Raw genomic sequence first — 20,263 nt, 5'->3', positions numbered from 1 at the left:
TGAGGCTATGTCCTTTGTTACATCCTTGACTAATGCTTACCATAGACCTGCCTGAAATAAAATAAATTTAATCTCATTGTCATGACTAGTTGTATTTTTATTCATTGTCATGTGTTAGATTAACTGTAATTAAGAAAAATATCTAGTAACATGGCAAAACTTACTGTTTATTGAAAAAATTAATCAAAGTATATCACTTCTTTTTTACATACATTTTGAAGTTGCCACCTTAAGATTGCTGTGATACTGCAGTAGAATAGAACAACACATTCTTTAGAATTTAGGTCATAGAATGATAGAATATCTCAAGTTAGAAGGAACCTATAAGGATCATTGAGTCCAACACTGTACTCCTCACAGGGCTACCTATAACTAAACCATATGACTAAGAGTGTCATCCAGACACTCCTTGAACTCTGACAGGCAGATAAAACAAATATTCATACATCAAGACTGATACACAACAATAACTAGGGCTCTTAACTAACATGGAGAAAAAACCCCAAAACCCACAAACCCCTGTAGCTGCAAGACAATGACATTTCATTGAACAGATCATGGTGGAAGAGTAGGACTGATATATCAAGTGAACGGTGGCTGGAAAGAGTCTATGGTATTTCAATGAGACAAATGGGATTTGGAAAACAAATAGAGCTTTAAGTGGGTTGGAGCAGAGGTATAGGAGTTTCTGTTGGCTGCAACTCCCACTTCCTTCTGCTCCTAGAACATGGAAGCGTCTAGATTAGGCTAGCAAAGCCATCTGTCCACTTCCTATTCTATCCATGCTGCTGCCATCATGAAAAATAAGTATCATAGTCAGTAGCGGATCTCTAGGTGAAAAGGGAAGTATACACTAATATTTCCTTAGTATATCCTCAATTTCCATCTTGGTTGCCATAGAATTAACTATACACAGTAATTTCTTGGTGAGGGAGAGAAAAAATTGATGAGGAGAAAGCCAACCAACTGCAGCAGTGTTAACCCCAACTACCCATGCTTCAATTATGTAGGTGTTCTGACACCATCATGGCACCCAAATGTGGGAAAGACACTGCCCTTCACTGTTACTTCATTTTATTCTCTTGTTGTACACTCCTACTCTTCAGAAGAAACAAGAACTTGAACATCTAATATTCTCATTCCTTGTGATTCTTTATCCTCATAGTCTATCTGAATGATACTTGGCTGCCTCATAAAACCTGTAAGAACAAACAAATAGCAATGTGTAATTTGGTAGCGCTAGATTCATTTTGTGTACTGAAGAGTTAATACACCAGTACCATAGTTTGAGTGACATCGTTTCTACCTTGGAAATGCATGTGTTTCATTTCAGTGGCAGAAGCAAATTCTTACCTTTTTCTTCTTAAACCAGGTCTATCAGACCCAAGACAACAGTGCTTTGAATCTTTGCTTTCTCATACAGCACAAATTTCTACAGACAAACGTACTATGGAAAACATGCAACCATGAAATTTGGCTCGAATATGACAAATGCTTTTCTTGCCTATTTTATAACCATTTGAGCACAAAGTAGAGACAACTATGTGTTCACCTCAGATGTTCTGCATCTGACAACTACACTACAGTGATTTTTATACACATGGATAAAGCAGTATAGACCATGCTGATGGTAGGTTTAGCTGCTCATGCACCAAGCTCCCTTGAAATGGGAAAACACAATTCAATATTAAAAATTTCCTGTAAGTTTAAAAAAAAATATTACTTTGTGCTAATGTGTCACCACTCTATACAAGCATTAGGAATTAACTGACAGAAATGAATGTAAATCTGATTTCCTTCTATTACCACTAAACTCAAATAAAGTCTTGCAATGTCCAAGAGTACCTTACAGTACAGGTCACATACATCACAGAATTACAAAACTTCTTTGAAGTGATAAATGGTTGCAATGTGAGGCAAACGTCCATAAATCATCATTATTTCTGCTTTCTGAATTGGAAGATAAAGATCTCAATCTGATAACTGCTCTGAATTATTGAGAGGTGTGCACTGTACTGTATATTCCTGTGAAAGCAGAAACTGATTTAAGAATCCACTTGGGACTTCATTTTAGCAACATAATTGAACCTGATGCCTGAATGCAAAACAGCTACTTTTACAAGAGGGTGAATGATTTGCATGATATATATCGATATTTATAATACTGGAATATGTGAATGCACACCAGTTGTGCACATCAATAATCAAGCAAGATTTTCCCCCAGTGAAAATCTGCTTTGCTTTGTTATGGAATGTTTTATAAATGTCTCCATTTTACACCATTAACTATTGCAAAATAATACATATATTTCCATTCATCACTGCACATGCAGTTCCTTCTACTGAAGTCGATAGAAAAATTCTCACTAACTTCAATAGTGGCAGGATTCTTTCTTCAGACTTAGTCTTTGCCTTAAGTTCAGCTATTCTTAATGCCTTCAGCATCTTTAACAAGCACTGTTCAGTGCTGTTTTGTAATCTAGGAACTTGCAGATCTTCTTATGTATTTGATTAAAAGGAGTGGCTATTCAGTGTTTCGAGTGGTTTATAGTACGTATTTAAGAAAAAAGAGGTAAAATGTTTATTTTTAAAAGGTTCACAAGCTAGTGGCTAGCAGATCACTCATAGTGGAAAAAAAAAAAAAACAAAAACAAAAGGCAACAACAAAAAAACCCCAAACAAACAAAAACAACAAAACACCAAAAAACACACAACTCAAAAGAAGTGACAAAACATTCACAAGCATAACTGTGATGTAAGTTTGAACTAAAAGTGCACCCAATTCTAAAAATGTAAGCAAATCAATAAATAGTGGACAGCTACTCTGAGACAAAAAGAAGTGGGGTTAGACACAAGGAATTTATTTTTATTTTTAAAATAAGCTAATAACCCATAAATCTAGGAATTTTAAGAGTACCAACAGAAAACAATGTTATACCTTATGGATACAGATGTATGGATCTGATCTCCATCAGTTAAGTCAAAATAGTAACTTTGTTGGGGGGATCAAATCAAATTAGCAAAAGGTGCAGAGCATATGCATTGGCTTGGATTTTTTTTCTTTCATCTGAGTAATAAAGCATTAAGTGCTATACTACTGAGAAAAGTTTTTCCACAGATACTTATGTTCCCTCTTTACATTTCTGGGAATTATTCATGAAAGAAGGGAACAACCAGACTTCTATTCACAGAAGAATAAGCTAGTGAAACAAAGCAGATACCAGATGTTTCAAATAGCCTTATAAATGGGCACTTACTAGCTGCAGATAAAAAACAGTAGCATTTTGTTGTCAGAGCTGAAAAAAATGGAAAACACATAATGCAGATATGATGATACAACATTCATAACCTTTTGGTTTACAAAATGCATCACCGTCAAGTAAGTCTTAGCTCATTGCCAAAAAATCTTTAAAATAACAGAAATAATCAGATATGCAAATAATTTTTGCAATCATAACAAGGTTTAGTTGATACAGGCAAGTAAAGCACAGCTTCATTACTGGTCTGATCAACTGTTTGTTAGGCAGACCTGAGTGTTAGTTTTAACAGGTAGAAGCACTGCGGATCTAATCAAGACTGTAATTCTAATGTTGGTAAGTGTTCAGTGTAGCCTTAAGTTTCACATGTAGCTGAAATATGTCAGAGAGAACAGGGGGAAGAAGAAGAAAAAAAAATCCACCAAAAAAAGATTGATCACCACCTCCCGTTAACGCAGGTGGGGCATTAACACTGTGCATGACCTCAGCATGAACTGAATCTGCTCATAAATATTAAAGACCTAGACTTTTTCTTACAGCTGTAGAATTTTAACAGCATTTTTTTGACAAATTTTGATATCTCTAGCAAGAACAGCTTGTAATTACACCGATGAACATGACACTAAATGTACATTACTCATTATCCAGCACTCTTGGTATACATAATTCTTCGGCAATTTAGCATGCTTTATATTCTTCAGGAATATTTTGGGCAGGGGAAAAAACTGAAGAGTGGATTGAGAGCAAATAAAAATTATTCATAATTTGTCAATATAATGCTTATGGTAATAAAGTTCCTCCACGGAGCTAACGGTACGTACCTCAAAACACTAAAGATATGCAGGATTTTGAACTGTACTTACCAATGTCTTCTCTAAATATGGTATTAGAGTTCCTTATCATAGCACATAACTTGATTTTAGACTATAGCATCTTTTTGTTGTGTAAGCCTATGTTGTAACAGGCAATAAAGTTTTAACAACTGAATACTAAGTGATCTGCATTCCAAACTCTAACCAGCTTAGCTAAGCTTTTAGACATTTTTAAGGACAGTCTCCATAGAGCACAAGAGCTCTTGATCCCCAGGTGTAAAACATCAAGCAACGAAGGAGACCAGCATGGCTGAGTCAACACCTGCTGGTCAAACTAATAATCAAGAAAGAACTGCACAGGCAGTTCAAGCAGGGACAGGTATCTTGGAAAGAGTACAGGAATGCTGCCCAGCTGTGTAAGTATGAGGTCAGGAAGACCATGGCACAGCCAGAGCTGAACCTGGTTTATTTCTGCAAAGCCCTTCACACAGTCCCTCACAACATCCCCCACGATGACAACATCAAGTTCATAAAAGAAACATACCCCCAGATCTCTAAAACTCACTGTCCAAACCCTAATTTGAATTTAAAACTAATCCAATCCCACATTCTTTTCAAAGTAAGATTAAACTCCAAGGTCTCCCTTGGTCTTTCCAATCAGAAGTCCTTTACCAGCTCTTCACATTCAACTATTTTCCCCCCCTTTTTTCCCCTTGATTTGGCTAGAAGCTTAAGTTTAAAGCACAGGGAAACAAACAAACAAACAAATAAATTAACTTGCTGTCAAATACATTTTGAAGCACTCTATCTACATGCAATAGTGGAGGCAGAAAGACACAGATAAAGAGGGAGTTATGCAAGAAATGATAACTGAAAGAGATTAAATAGTAGCATTTTTTTTGACCGCAGAATAACAAAGCTGAGAATAGAAGACCTAACATCCATAGTGAAGTCCAAAGCTCATTCCTCTTAACAGATACAAAGAACTACTTGTCTGTCTAATTAAATTTGGTAGAGGAGAAAATTAAATTTGGTATAGTCCTTTAGCAGAAGAAAAATCATTACAGTAGCAAGTCACAGTCATATAATCTGAATACAGTGACTATGAACAAAATAGAGAAACAACACCCAAAATGTCATTATAAAGGTGGAAGAAGAATTCTCCTGAGGGGGAGTTCAACAGCATATGGAATAGTAGATGAACAAGTCTGAGGGACTCTGCTGCTTTGTACTGTTAAGATGTAACCTTGTAATGTTAAGATAACGAGATAGGAACTGAAAGAACTTAAAGACAACCAATATATAGGCACAAGAATGTACCATATAAACTTTTGTTAGAATATTATTCTTTCTCCCAGATGGCTTTCAAGAGCAGAAGTGCAAACTTGTTTTGAAAAGTGAGGTATTCCAATTTCCAGACCATAAAGAGCTTAACAGTTCTGTTAAGCAATTCCTTATAGTGTACTCTTTTCCATAACTCTGGTGGCTGTAGCTGTCACTGACAGCAACTCATCGGATTTTTTCTCAAAGATACAGGCAGAACAGGAATTCATATCAGCAATGCTAGAGGTGTAAAGATAGGAGAGTGGAAAGAAAAATCAAAGGCAAGCACCAGATCTGTGAAGGGGCAGGAGAAGCACCTGCAGCCCACTGCTCTCAGTGGCAGCCACTTTCAGCTCACGTCCCTCAGTCCCACTCTCACCTTGCAAGAGTGACAGTAAATCATACACATGGCTGATCATTAGTTTACTGTGCCGTGTTTTTCTTTCAGCATCAACCAAATAAGCTAGAGTACTTTATACAACAGTTTACTTTGCCTCTGGATACAATGATTTTTTGGCTGGGACTTGTACTTCCCTCTCCTCTCTTCTTCCCTGCCCAACCCTCCCCCCACCCCTCCATCCTCTTTGTAGGGGGACTGAAAGTAAAGTACAGCAAGGTTTTGCGCCTCAGATATGACTGCAATCTTCTGGTGCACTCAGCATTTTTAGTGAGGACTGACTAACAGAAATAGACACAGACATTGCAACTGCTTTAAAAAAAAAAAAAACACCACAAATAAACCAAAACAAAAATCCCTTAAAAGCGATGTTCAATACACTTAGGAGAAGTGTTGTCTCATGTGTTCAAATAAAATTACTTTCTTATTCTCCTCTAAAAGTAAATTTGGAACTAAATAAGAGAAAGTATCACAGTTCTATAGGAATAAATGTACAAAACTAGACTGAGTACAAGGAGAAGAAAAATCCTGTAGTACCAAGATTTTTAAGTGCTGCATAGCCAGCTATATATCGAACTCTCCCAAAAGAGTGTATTTGTTGGTCATGAGCACTGTGCAGCTATCTTGACCAAGTTTCATAGAATATAATTTCCCCAGAAAAGAGAAAAATCAAATCATTCTCCTTCTGCTTTAATCAAATTGAAAACAGGGGACAAAAGCACAACATGAAGAAAAACAAGAAAGCAGAATCGTAAGTAGCACTACACAAAAACACCTGCTTATTAGGCAGAATCCTTTCTCACCTTTCAGAGGCTTGACATGCTCATTTAGCTGATCATTTGTGGACTTTCATGCCGCTGCGCTGAGGCTCTCTCCCTCCCTTCTTATTCTCTCTCATCCAATCCAGGCCCAGTGCTCGCCACAGGTTTTCCCTCCCCGCAACCAGAAGGCTCAGCAGCTGCCCAGATATCTCTTCCTACAATTGAGACTTTCTGTGGATTCCTGCCTCTGTAACTTCCTAGCTCACTGACAGGGTTATTAAGCAGCTGCTTTGATACCAGAGCATAAAAAATAACTCCACTGCACAGCCTTTCCTCCAGAGCAGTGCTTTGTTCAGATCTCTGCCTGACCCAAAATCAGTTTCACCACCACCAAAGTGCTGCTGGATAATGCACTGGCCCTGTGCCCAGGGCACAGACAGCAAGGTCTTTTGTGCAATCTTACAGTCCAGAGATCTGCAGATTCTCTCAGGTGAAGTTACTGTCCTGGCTAGGACTGCTTATATGCTCAAGGCAACCAAGTGCTGCCAAAGCCTCTTTCACTGCTAGGAGATGATCTTCTGGCATTATCCTAAAGCTTGGAAAAATCTCCTTCGTTGATCACTCTCCTTACATTTGACCAGCAACCATTAAATTGGTAAAACTATCTGTGGGCTCAAGATATGCTTCTTGCCTTACAAAGAAGAATGGAAAACACACACAGCTGAACAGATCTGAAATAAGAGTGCTGCCAGGTCTATGTGTAAATGCAGACTAATGACCTTTGAGCAGTCACAAACCAGCAATCCACTACTTTCATTGAAATTCTCAGTTATACCTAACATTTCTTGTGCTTTTCTATCTCACATTTTATCTTTGTCTTTTGATAATTGTTTAATGTCTATTCAGTGTCAAACCAGAGGCAAACAGTGCATGCTCTAAAAGTTGGAATTGACATATTTGCCTCATCACAGACCTTTATTCAAATGGCTGACTGCTTTTCAATTGCAGTGCAGCAGGCAGTGCTCTATTCAGCCAAATGTGTTACCCAGTGTCACTAAGGGCAGGAACCGTGCGTCACAGCAACAGCAGTTTTGAAAAGGTCATACTTTGAACAACCTTCCATACACTGTAATATAGCTTGCTGAAAATCACAAAGGGCTAGCTTGGTTCTCAGTAAGACAAAACATCCTGAGTATTGCTCACTTGTAACTTAAAAACAAATTTGATTACTTTTAGCAACAATGATCAAAATAAGCAAAATTCTCAGTTAAATTGTTGACTGGATTTTCCCTTTTACTTAATTAAAAAATAGAAAGGCTGTTAGGATTTGGTCTCAAGAACAAAGGTAGTAACTACTGTATCACACAATAATAATACTAACAGTTCCTCTGTGGTAACTTTTCACATGAGGAACAGATCTATCAATTTTGAGTTAATAGTATAGTAAAAGACCGTTGTTTCCTTCACAGATATATGTGGCTTTCTGTGGGATTAAATATGCTACTATCACGAAAAAATGTTAGAAATTTAAAGTTATCCCCTGATCAAGTGGCTGGCACTAAAAAGGTCATTCAGTTACACATGGTACAAGCTAGCATATCATAGTCCAGATATTACACAATTCATGTTAGACATTGAAACAACACTGTTTTATTGCAGTTTTTTACTTCAAAGCCCTCCCTGCAGAGAAGAGCTGTGATGCCTTTCTGCTACCTTCTGCAGGGATGTCAACTAGAAAAAGCAGTATAGATACTGAGCAGCAGTTAAACTGTATGGTTGAAGTGCAGTATTATTACTGTTCAAAGAATGCTAAAAAAAAAAAATTATAAGTGTTTTCAGTTTTACTGATTAGAAACATTTGCTCCTAGTAAATCTGACTTGAATGTTCATTTCCTTGTCACTAAGGAATTGTGGTACGTTGACCCTTCATGGAAGGTAAGAGCCCATCCAGTCACTTAGTCACTCCCACCAAGAATTCAGAATTCACTAATTTCTATTGGCAGGAACATGTCCAACCACCTCCTGGAAATAAGCACACATAACAGGGCCATGTCTTAACCACCAGTGCCTCCCCCAACACACACATCACAAGATGTGCTCAGGAGGCAGTGTTGAGTAGTGTAGTTTTAATTTTACTAGTGTCTGAGCATTAAATATTGATGAAGGGTCTGCCCAGGAGAAAGTGATTCAGTATAAAGCCTTTTTGCCTAGGGTTTTTGCTTTGCTATGGTTTGAGTTTATCTTAATCTAATTAATTGATTAGCAGTTTGTATTCTTTAAATCAACATTACAATCTATCTTTGTGTTTAGGCTTTTGTAGTATAAATGCAACTAGAAGAAATTAATTGCATCTGTAGTGTTATGCAGAATGTTCGAAGAACATAGGTATGAACCATAATATTCAAAATAATTGAGCAGTGTTAAGTGCACCATCTGAATTGTGTTGGTACCATCTGATTCCTGCAGCTAAGACAGAAAGCACAGCAAGTGCCAATGATTAAACTTGGCAGAATTTCAAGGGCTGAGTTCTGTTTGATCTGTTTGGGGCTCTTTTTTCCCCTATAAATGGATTATTTATCATTTCAGTTTAGCATTTTCTAACTTCAAGGCTAAAAATGAGAAGTAATGTGTGGTGGGTTGAAATTCCCCCAACATAAAATTGCCAGACTAGCTCAGTTGAAAGTAAATGAAGCTGTATTTACAAGCAAAACTACAATCTAGAAGTATGGAATGCAACGAATATGTACAAAATATACAATATTTACCTATATTCACAATTTATAAACAGCACAAGAACCCTCCTAGACAAGACCAGGGGTCTACAAACAGCTTCCCCCTCCCTGCTCTGTTCCACCCTGTACACAGGACAAGAGAAGAAAGCAGAAAAGAGTAGAGAGTTGCTTGTTAGTACTTAACCACAACAAGAATGCATTCAAGGTCAGCAAAGCCAGCAGAAGCCAGAAGCTATTATCTGCTAGAGTGAAGGAAGCAGAAAAGAGAGAGAGTTTGATTATACACACTAGATCTATGTTAGTAGTTAGACCAATGGGATTATTTAGACCTTATCATTATTTTTCTTTTTACATCCAATAGTGATTTATTTACATTGTACTACTTTCTGTTCAACATTTGTGGAAATTTTTCTAGGCACAGCATAAAACTACCACATCATGCTGTGTCCTTTTTGTGCCTATATCAGTTTCTATTCACTGAAATGAAGAAAATGTTATTTTACAGTACTGGCATTAACAGAGAGCTCATGAGTGACCCTTGCTGGTTTACTGTATCTACAGTGATCTGAAAGTAGAGGTAACGAGCTGTGTTCTTGATTGATTTCATACATGGTGAACAGCAGATTTTTAAAAACAGTATTAAGAATGAGCTAAGTTCATACTGAACACATATAAATACATATGCAAATAACAAATTGTTATTTTTTAATATTGTATTTTAATAAAAAAGGAAAATCCCTTTTCACAGTTGCTCAGTGTTTAGTGCTTTTGATTTCAAAATAACATGCAATCTCATAACAGTATCTAACAGATCCTTTTTTAAGGCAAAACACTTCACAAGAAACAGCAGGTGAACATATTACTTTGTTTCCTAATTATCAATTCAGTGCCTAGAATCTAATGATCAACAGCAAAAGCCATACTCCTATTGCTCATTTCTGAATTTACCTCAAAATCATTCTGGATACCTTAAATTTATTTTCTTTATTCTAATTTGTAAAATAGAGGAAGTATCTTCACTGCAGTTGAGGTTTCTGTGGGTATAGCTTAAAAAAAAAAATCAGTGTAATGCTTAGAAAATCACTTTGTCATGAATGAACTTGAATTTGATGGAATATATGAACACCGGAAAAAACACCTGAAATATCTGATTTTAGCTCCCATATTCACATGTAAGGAAATATGCAAAACACAGCTTAAGAAACAGTAAAATTTCTGGTTCATTTTGTTTATTTGATTCAGCCCAAGCATATAGAATAACATGTCTGTGTTATGATCTCAAATGTGTTAATCTACACAGTCACCATGACTTCCTTTCAATAACAAGTTATTTTAAATGTTTTCCAGTGTCAGAATGCTACTGAACTCTCCACTTTGGTTTGTGATATTTAAAGATTCTCAGTGGATTTGAAATAAGCAGTCAGTGATCATGTGAAAAATAATTCAGCTTTATATTACTTTAAGAAAATGAGAGAACTAAATAAAGCATCCTTTTTGCCACAAAGAAAGCCTTGTGTTGAACTACAGACTATCCTCTTTAGTACCAAACCCCAAAATTTTATTTTGCAATGTAAAGCAATGCAAGAGTGTGTGTATTGCTTTAGTACTTTTCCATAAAAGCCTTATTTTATATGGTTATGTTTCTGACCTGTCCTAAATTTCCTAATATTTTCCAAGAGAATCCAATTTTGTGCTAATTTGGTCAGGTGTAAATTCTAAGTGTCTTGAACAGCCTGAGTTTCTACTCTGGGTAGAAAAAAAGTAATCATAATATACTTGGAGAATAGCAGTAGATATTGGTTCTTGAGATTATGAAATTTTGTGAGCATGATGAATTCCCTCATCTGAGACAAGACTATAATTTCTACATTCCCCCTAGAATAAGAGGAACATTAGAAAATCAAGAGTTATCTAAAAAAACCCTCAGTACTTTTTTCCATTTGCTGCTGAAGCATTCTGAAACAATATAATTAAAAATGTAGCTTTCCTGAAGAGTAGTCAATGCAAAAAAAAAAAAAAAAAACAAATAAAAGTGAAATGTTGCAAGTATGTGAACATATGAGAGGAAAATATAAGGTCTATAAACCCCAAGCTGAAGTAGAAAACAGTAGAATACCCACAATCCAGAGGCCTGGATGAATCAATTGTTAAATAAAACTATGAAATTAAATGTAATGAAATCTGCTGTAAAGTGAAATTTACTCTTAAAGAGGACAGCATTGCAAGTATGCATGAAATAGCACATAATTCATCTTATATAACATCTCATAAAATCAACTCAAATAGCATTAAAAACTAGATTTATTTTAATTCTAATGCTAACACAGTCTTTCAAAAATAAACATCAGCAAAATCTGAGGATGAACTGAAAAATGCATTTTATGAGTAAGTCCAGCAACGGTTATCACCAGGCAAACAACCCTATAACCCTGTACTAGCATACATATCCAACTATCTCATAAACTGTGAGTTCCAAGCTACTACACAGCTGAATTTAGTAAATATTGAGATGCAATACTATATTCTGAATACAAAAAAATATAGTAATGAATGTAATTCTGAAGAATGAAAAACAAAATAAGAAAGTAATATCAGAGATAAGAAGAGCTGTTACTGAGAGCTGTTTGTCGAGGACACTATATCACCTACACAGCGTGTGTGTAAACAGGGATGCATGAAGAACAAAAGAGAGTTGTGTTTTTCTCTGTGCTTTAGAGAGAGAGGTGTTATCTTGGAACTTTTTGATTGCTTTTTCTAATACTGCTATTCTTTCTGGAAAGTAAAATGGAAGTGCAGCAGAGTTAAAAAAAAAAAAAACAACACACTAAAAAATCCCTTCTACTCCTGGGATTCTCAGCCTGCAGCTCTTTATGGGGAAAAAAAAAAAAAAAAAAAGATGTTCCAGTCAAGCATTTCCTGTTTCTTCCCTCCAGAAGGCTTCTTTTCTTTCGTTATCTTCTCCTTTGTTCCAATGAGAGCAAGTAAACTTCCCTCTTTCTGAGATTCTCAATTCGCAAACACCTACACTTTTTTGCTTAGCCAATCAAAATTGTTTAACATGAATAGCTGTGGCATGCAGCTTTGTTGTTCTGCATGAATTTCTTCTTAAAAAACTCCATTATAAAACATTATTAACATGGTCAAGCTGCAATCTACAACTCAGTTTCTTTTTTTAAGTAGAATATTTTCGAAGGATCAAAAGTTAAAACTACAAAACAACTTGGAGACCACCCTGCTATCAACAACTGACCCCAGTTAATGAAAATACTGATCATTAAATAGTGAGCTGCCTTTTATTCCTAAGACCTTAGGGAGCTGTCAAGACAGAGAACACAAAGATCACCTCAAGAATATAGTGAGCAGAGTTTGCATAAACAAGGATCCTTGTTACTTAAAAAGGGACACAAATATGGGGGGAAGGTGCCATTGCTCATATACTCCAGTTCAAGGTCAGTCAGTTGCCAAAATTCCTCCAGAAAAATCTCTTATGTAACACACCAGGACTGTGCAAAAGGAGGATGCACTGACTACTGCATGTCTTCTCCTGCATACCCAGCCTATTTTCATCTATAGCATTGAAACTTTGATTTAAAAAAAAATATTGTAATTAAATCATCATTTTGAAACACAAACGGACTCCACATATCAAAGGCACTTCAAATAAATCTAGTACTTCTGTCATTAAACAGATGATTTAAAATATTTTCAAATTTTTGATTAAGGAGTCCTGAAGTCTAGCACCTTGTGCTTGGATATAAAATGCTGCTGTATACTTGTAACAAAACTAGCAAACAAGTTTAATTGACATTTTATCATTAAAAAAGACAAACAAACCTAATGATATGTAATTTCTTCTTGTGCACAGTAGGGTCTACTCCTCATTATTAAATAAAGGTCTTTTTGTCAATGCCATATTCTCATAGATTCTTCTTTAAACCTGATTTTCATTAGTTGTCATATTTGTCAGGCAAATCCAGTCTTGAAGTAATAGTGTCTTTTTGCTACCTTCAAGAGAGTAATATGCCAAAAGCTACTAATATTTGAAGACTGATAACAGAATAAAATCATTGCAAATTATCTACCAGGTACTGCTAGGGGCCTAGATTCTTTTGCCATGCTCCACATGATAGCTAGCCCTATGCCTAATTATGCACACAAGAGGTTAATCATAGAGTAATTACTAATGCAATAAACATCCTTTCAACATGTAAAAATGAGAAGAAGAAACTGATTTAACAGAAAATAACCTCAGAAGGTGTGGAAGAATTCAGTATGTTATTTAAAAAGGCTAAAGTACATCTTTTAATTTTAAAGCTTTTAGAGAAAGTTGACCTGTCAGGTAAATCCCATGTTACTGTGCTACAGTTGTTCTCATGCTGTGCTTATTAGGATTCTTATCAATCTAGTCTATATAATATACTGAGTGTGATTCCACAAAATTGAAATTGAACTTGCACTGAAGAAATACAGTGCACTTAACACCATGAAGGAATACTCAAAACTCTGTTAAAAAACCAGTTCTTACTCTTCACAGGGATTCTGATAGAAAAATATTGGAAAAAATATTATATTATTATGATGCTTTTGTTAAGTACTTTATAAAATCAAAAATAAACTAACTAAAATATTAAAGAAGAATCCTGATGAACAAATAAGTATAAACACAGTTTTATGTTAGAAAGGACTCTAGCTTCACATTTTCAACTCTCATATGTTTCCCAACATGTAATAAAATTACATAATAGAGTGAAAGTTATCTCAGTTGCTTTGCTACTATTCAACGCACTTCAGGGTAACAAAAGAGTTTAAAACACACTAGTAAGCATTTGGATGTTAAGGATACTGAGAGAATAGCAATCATATTGAATGAAGCTCACTGAAAAACACTGGTTTTGCCAGAACTGGTTAATGTTTTTCAGTTATATAAATTTTTATTAGGAAATATAAATTTTTTGAAAAAAAAATCTCCATGGGAAGACATTCACTTGGAAAAATTGACCAGGTAAAGTAGTTTAGACTGTAATAGATAGTACTCTGATTTTTGCTAAGGTCTCAGGATACTAAAGCAACTAACGTTTAGAATACTTGAAGGCAATAGGATTTACGAGTATAAAAAGCCCCTCAGCTCTGAACAAATTACAGTAAATTCTGGGAAGTCTCAATTCACATTTACCATTGAATTTTTATTTATTTCTGAAACAAAAGAGAACCTGCACCTTCCGTTGAAAATTTGTCCAAGCTTGAGTGTATTTTCGATTTTCCCCATACTGAGAAAGTTTTCTCCATATATCTCTGAAATAGTGCAGTCAGTTTCTGTACTGAAAAGCAATTCCTGTTCCCTTCACAGCTTTCTTGCCATTAAGACTATTCACCATAATGGTACTCAGTAGTATAAAGGTTCTTTATAGAGGGTACACCTAGGGTTAAGCTTTAACTATATAAAAATCTGACAACAGATAACAGCACAGAAATCATAATATGTTCAGTGACCCCATCTCTTCCATCCTCTTGCAGTGAAATGAGTATTCTTTCTAGTGTCATTTCAGAAAATTAAAATGATGAATACTGCTCATTCTGCACTAATACACATGCACATCTCTCTTCTCTGCAGTCACTTGTAATACTTTAGAATTTTATCCCTTTACTCCTGAAGTCCAGAACCTAGTACTTTTAATTTTTACCTGCATTTTTACTCCTCCAGCCTTAAATTATCACATCTTCTGAATGTCCCTTGCTATTCCTCCCAAGTTAAACTCATTTAAAAGTGAAAATCCTCCCTTAGCCCAAGACAATTTTTATATAATTTGTTGAATTCTAGTAAAGGCAGGAAGGAATCTTAAAGATCTAATTCTCCCACAAAATACTGTACCACAGTAGTTGTCACTGCACAGAAGTGCTCCTACAAAATACCTATTAAGACCACAGAAGAATACTGATTCTTCATAACCACTATGGTGTTATTACAATTGCACCATATGCAGGCTGATACTGGATGACTTTCTATAAAATTTGTTCACAATAATGAAGTTTCATTTAATATGAATCAGCCAGAAGGGACTCCACTTGTCACTGGCCTCTACTTGAACGTGGACCCATTGACAGTCACTCTCTGGGTGTGGACCAAGGATGTGCAAACTAACATCACTCATAAAAAATGCACATTCTATTTACACTAGTTGGACTGGTTTTGCAGTAAGTTTAGAGTTGCCATCTCTCTGTGAGTTGTAAACACAAAGCATTTATGGGTTCTGGTTCATGTGCTTGTTTGTGTCGGTGTGAGCTGAAATTCCCCCCCCACCAACAATAACCAGGCTAGCTCAGTCTGGAAGCAAATGAAAAGCTGTATTTACAAGCAGAGTCTAAAACCTACAATGAAATGCAATGAATATGTACAAATATACAAAATTCACAACATTCACAAATATATACAATCAACAGAAAAAGCACAACCGCTCTCCCTTTGCTTCCCCCCAAGGGGACCCTCCCAAAGGGGCCTCTCTCTCCCAGGAGCTTCCCCCCCAGACCCCCCTGGACAGAGAAGCAGAGTTAGTTAAGCAGAAAGTTGTTAACTTAGCTGCCAAGGTCAGTGTGTTATCTTCAGCCAGAAGAGAAGAAGAAACAGCAGCCAGACAGCCCAGCAACTGCCCCCACTGCCGAACGCAGAATGTGCAGAGTGCCCCTCTTTGTTTTGGGTAATAGTTCTTAAACATTTCTATCTATCCAATGGAAGTGTTTAGAACAATCGTTATTTTGCTTTCTTACACCCAATAGTGACTTATTTACATTCTTTCACTTTCTCTGTTCTGAACTTTGCAAGGAAAAATTAAAAAGACAGTTTCAAACCATCACATTGTTGCCAGACCATATACCCAGGTGACTACCAACATATCTTTATCTTTCAATCACAGTCACAAAAATCAACCTTTTCCAACCAGTTTAATCTTTGATATTCACTCAAATTCAGATTCTGCATATCTGTACACAGCTTACAACTCTCACAGGCTTTCTTCTACCTCACTCTTATTACATTCCATTAGATATATTTAGTGTCTCATTGATGTTCCTAAACAGGCTGCTATATTTTGGCATGATAAGTCAAAGATACTCTAATATTTTGAATTCACCCTTCCTGAAAGACCTTCACTCAGCTGGGTCTGGTCTGCACATGGGACCTTCTCTTCACAGAATCACAGATAGGGGTTGGGAGGGACCTCTGGAGATCATCTAGTCCAACTGCCCTGCTAGAGCAGGTTCACCTAGAGCAGGTTGCACAAGATGGCATCCAGGTGGGTTCTGAACAACAAAACCCTCTTCCTTTCAGCAGGAGAAGACAATGACCTGTCTTCTTTTCTTTGTGGAAGGAGTTTTGACATAGGGCACATGCCGGCTTAACCTTGGCAACACCTTCAAGCTAGACAGACCATTGTTCTCATCACCATTTGGTTCCATTCATAACTGTTCTGTGAGGGCACCCAAGAAGGTGAGGTGGTCACAGAGAAGACACACCTACTGTGCTGCATGGGAACTTGTTGCCATTGTCCTTTGTGCCTTGAGCCACTGTATTCTGCCAGGATAGGGAATCCTCTATTTCACGTGCCCTGTTTGCATGTCAATCTGGTGCCAGGGAAGGGACGGTATGATTCCAGTAGTCTCTCCTCTTGCACACCTTGATACTCTTCAACCTACCCACCTCCTCCCAGAGGTGAGTAGCATCTCTAAGCAGAGGTGTTCCTCTACCTACCTGGGTGCACCTCCCACAGGACTGCTCACTACTGCCATCCAAGGACACCCTGCAGCATGGCACCTGGGTGGTTGCATGTTCTGTCTGGACAGCTGCGTTAACTATGGTGAGTGCAGAACTTAGGAAGACCATGGCTTTCTAGCAGGTGGAAACCATTCCTACCTGGTGGAGCTGTCAGAGCTTCTATGCCTGTCCTATGCAAGATGCTGCACTACACCCTGTTAGTCTCAGGTCACTTTCTACAGGTGTGCTTGTGCCTTCCATTACCCTGGACACACCCAGACCTCATCAGTGTCTCCCACAAGAGCTGTTGGCTCCTGGCCAGTCTCTTCTGGCATGCCCTTGCCTCAGAGAAACCCCCTGTCTAGATGATATGTATTCTGCTAAGCCTTGTAATTGTATCACTGAAGGGAAGGAGCAGAACAAATCCAAATGTATTGCGCATTTTCTGTTGTCTGAATAATGTAAAACCCACAAATCTTATCAATTTTTCAGACGACATAAAATGGAACGGTGTATTTTTTCATTATATGGATTTCATTATTTAGTAGAATAAAATGACTGCTCCATTATTTATCATATGGTGCTTATTTATTTAATATAGGACTACCCAAACATTTCGGCCCAACAGCCAAAAAGTCAGTTTGACATTTGTCAAGATGACCTTCTTTCTTACTCCGGAAAACATATGCCAAAACATAAAATGTGAACAAAAAAGGGAGCAAAATGTCACCCCTTCTTTTCTTAGGAAAGCAAACCAAAACCAACTAATCGAAAACCCACATAAAACCCAAAAAGATGAAACTATGGAATATTTAGTAGTAAGAAACTAATAAGGAAAAGGAATATAACAAAAGTAGGGCATTTCTATGTGCTTTGAAAGGCTGAATGGATGTATTCAACACATCTAAAATGTTTCTATTTTTTCCATTCTGAAACTGGCTTTCAATAGCTGTTTTACACATGACTAAATTTCAGAACTCCATATATAAATATTGGCATTTAAATAAATACAACATATAGTTCAAGCTCTTGATCATATATATGTGTGGAAAGACTGCACAGACTCACAGAATCAATTGGCACGGCTCTAACAAATTCACTTGATACAACATGGATTTCAGTTCCTGCTTCCGAAAGACCTACCTTTTCTCATAGAGCTCTTGGGAAAAAAAAGAACCACTAATAACAGGGGGCATACAGATTGTGAAATTAAAGGTCATTTTCAGTAGTTGGGTGTATTACAATTATGCACCATAAATTTGACAAAACCAGATATTAACATGACATAAGCACTCCTTCGTATTACAGGACATAGATCCTATAGACAGTTTTAAATTGAATGTTATCCTTGCAGCTTCTGCTGCCGTATTTCATGGCTGATGATAAACCGCTGCATTTTACTTTTGTTTCAAAATAACATATTTAGCTCCTACAATCTCCTGTTCACTGAATTCTAGAAAACTGTTCCCCTCTGTCTTCTTGTTCAGTGGAAAGCCTAACATTACTCAGCATTACCATCTCAAGTTATGAAACATTCAAGACAAAGTAAAAAGTTATGAGTCAGTTAGCTTTTTTGTATGCATTGCATGATTCATACAGTGTAAAGCTTACTAGAGCTCATGAATACCGCATCAAACACTGAGTTAAAATTAAGGCACAAATAGCTAAGTTGCCTCACTGGTGTCCACATTTTCTCTCTTATTTTGAGAATGGCGCCAGAAAACTCTCCAAAGCTCCCTCTTAGTATCTTTAAACACTTCCTTGAATGCTGTAATGGCCAGTTCCATCTTCTATGGATGCCATCTTGTATAACAAGAGGCATGACTAAATTGGCTGGTCAAATTATGTGTAACAGACAGGTATTAATTTCCAAATATAACTTAAAAATGCACTGTTTCCATCCATTGCTGGAAGATGGGAGGCTTATTTTGATCCTATTTTTGTGCTAATCAAGGACTATCTTTTCTACCTCAACTTAATCAATTAATATAGAACTTTGTCAAGTAACTTCCTAATGCCTTATGATAGTCTGTATCACCAGTATCTGGAAATCTAGATCATTTTCACAAATTGAATCGGTTTGAAAGCTAAAAATTTAAAAATGAGTGATCTCTACACAATATTTCCCAAAGCATAAAGTAGCAATTTTGTAAGTGTATTGCTAAGATATTGCCATGGATCCTTGAAAATGTTGTGGGTTTTTTTCTCAGTTATAAAAGATTTCAAAACAACATGTTCTGCTTTGAGTCTCTGTCTGCAATCTGAATGCAGCACATCTGCAGCATCCCACTGAAGTCAATCAAGCTCAATATATGTATATAAGATTCTGCTCATGCAGAACAACTTTTAGTTCTATAGCCTGAAAAACATGATTGCGTATGAGTTACAAAATCATCATATTCAAATTACTTTTTATTAAAATTCCATTGATTAGATAATTTTTAGATCATTTAAAAATCAGCAATCTATTTTGCACTATGGTTTGCAGGTAAACATTTCTCAGTATCAAGTAAGATTCAAGTTCTTAAAAAGAGGAGACAGAAACACACCATGAACTAAAATAGCTTCTCTGTGTACAATTAACATTCTATGAATGAAAGTATTTTTCAGTATTTTTCTTCAAGTTGTCCTTTTGGTGCCCTAGATGAAATTAAAGAACCTCAACTTCTAAGCCTGTTTAATTCAGAATAGCACATAATTAATCCTAATAATGAAATAACTCCATATGGCATTGTCTTTGAGTCATTAGAGAATTTGCAGATTGTATCTTGTAAATGCAAACAAGATAGTCATACAAGCACAGATACCAAACAGCCTTTTTTCCAAACACTGGTGGGCATGCATATTCAACAGAATGCAAATATTGACTTTTTTGATAGCAATTAGATCAGATTGTTAAAGTTTCTGATGGGACACTAATTCCATCATGGGAAACTGTACTGACCTACATGCTCTGTATGGCTAGCATGTGGCTTGCTTGCATTTATGATTCGCCTAATCTTTAAGCATTTTCCATGACTGGAAGAATAAAGTAGACATGTTGAAAAGGGCAGTCTCAAACAGTACAGAAAAGCTTGAAAGAAAGTAAACAGGCTTCATGTCCTTCAGGCAAGGAAAGGAAGAAATGTCATTTGCATACATGTTTGAACATGTGGTTGTGTGACCTGTTATGATCCTTTCCTTCCTTGTTAAGGAAAAAAAAGGAGTCTTTTTATGTGCCCACTTATATTTAATGGT

At 36.5% G+C, this 20,263-nt stretch overlaps 1 protein-coding gene across 3 annotated transcripts in view; it reads right to left on the bottom strand.

The window, feature by feature from the left end:
* Window positions 1-20,263, bottom strand: part of FSTL5 (follistatin like 5) — a 226,324-nt gene that overhangs the window by 175,331 nt on the left and 30,730 nt on the right. The window lies entirely within an intron of this gene.

This window comes from Indicator indicator, chromosome 8, assembly GCF_027791375.1.
Source record: "Indicator indicator isolate 239-I01 chromosome 8, UM_Iind_1.1, whole genome shotgun sequence".
Lineage (NCBI taxonomy): Eukaryota > Metazoa > Chordata > Aves > Piciformes > Indicatoridae > Indicator > Indicator indicator.
The sequence above is the reverse complement of the archived record's forward strand: the minus strand, read 5'-3'. Positions and strand labels throughout refer to the sequence as shown.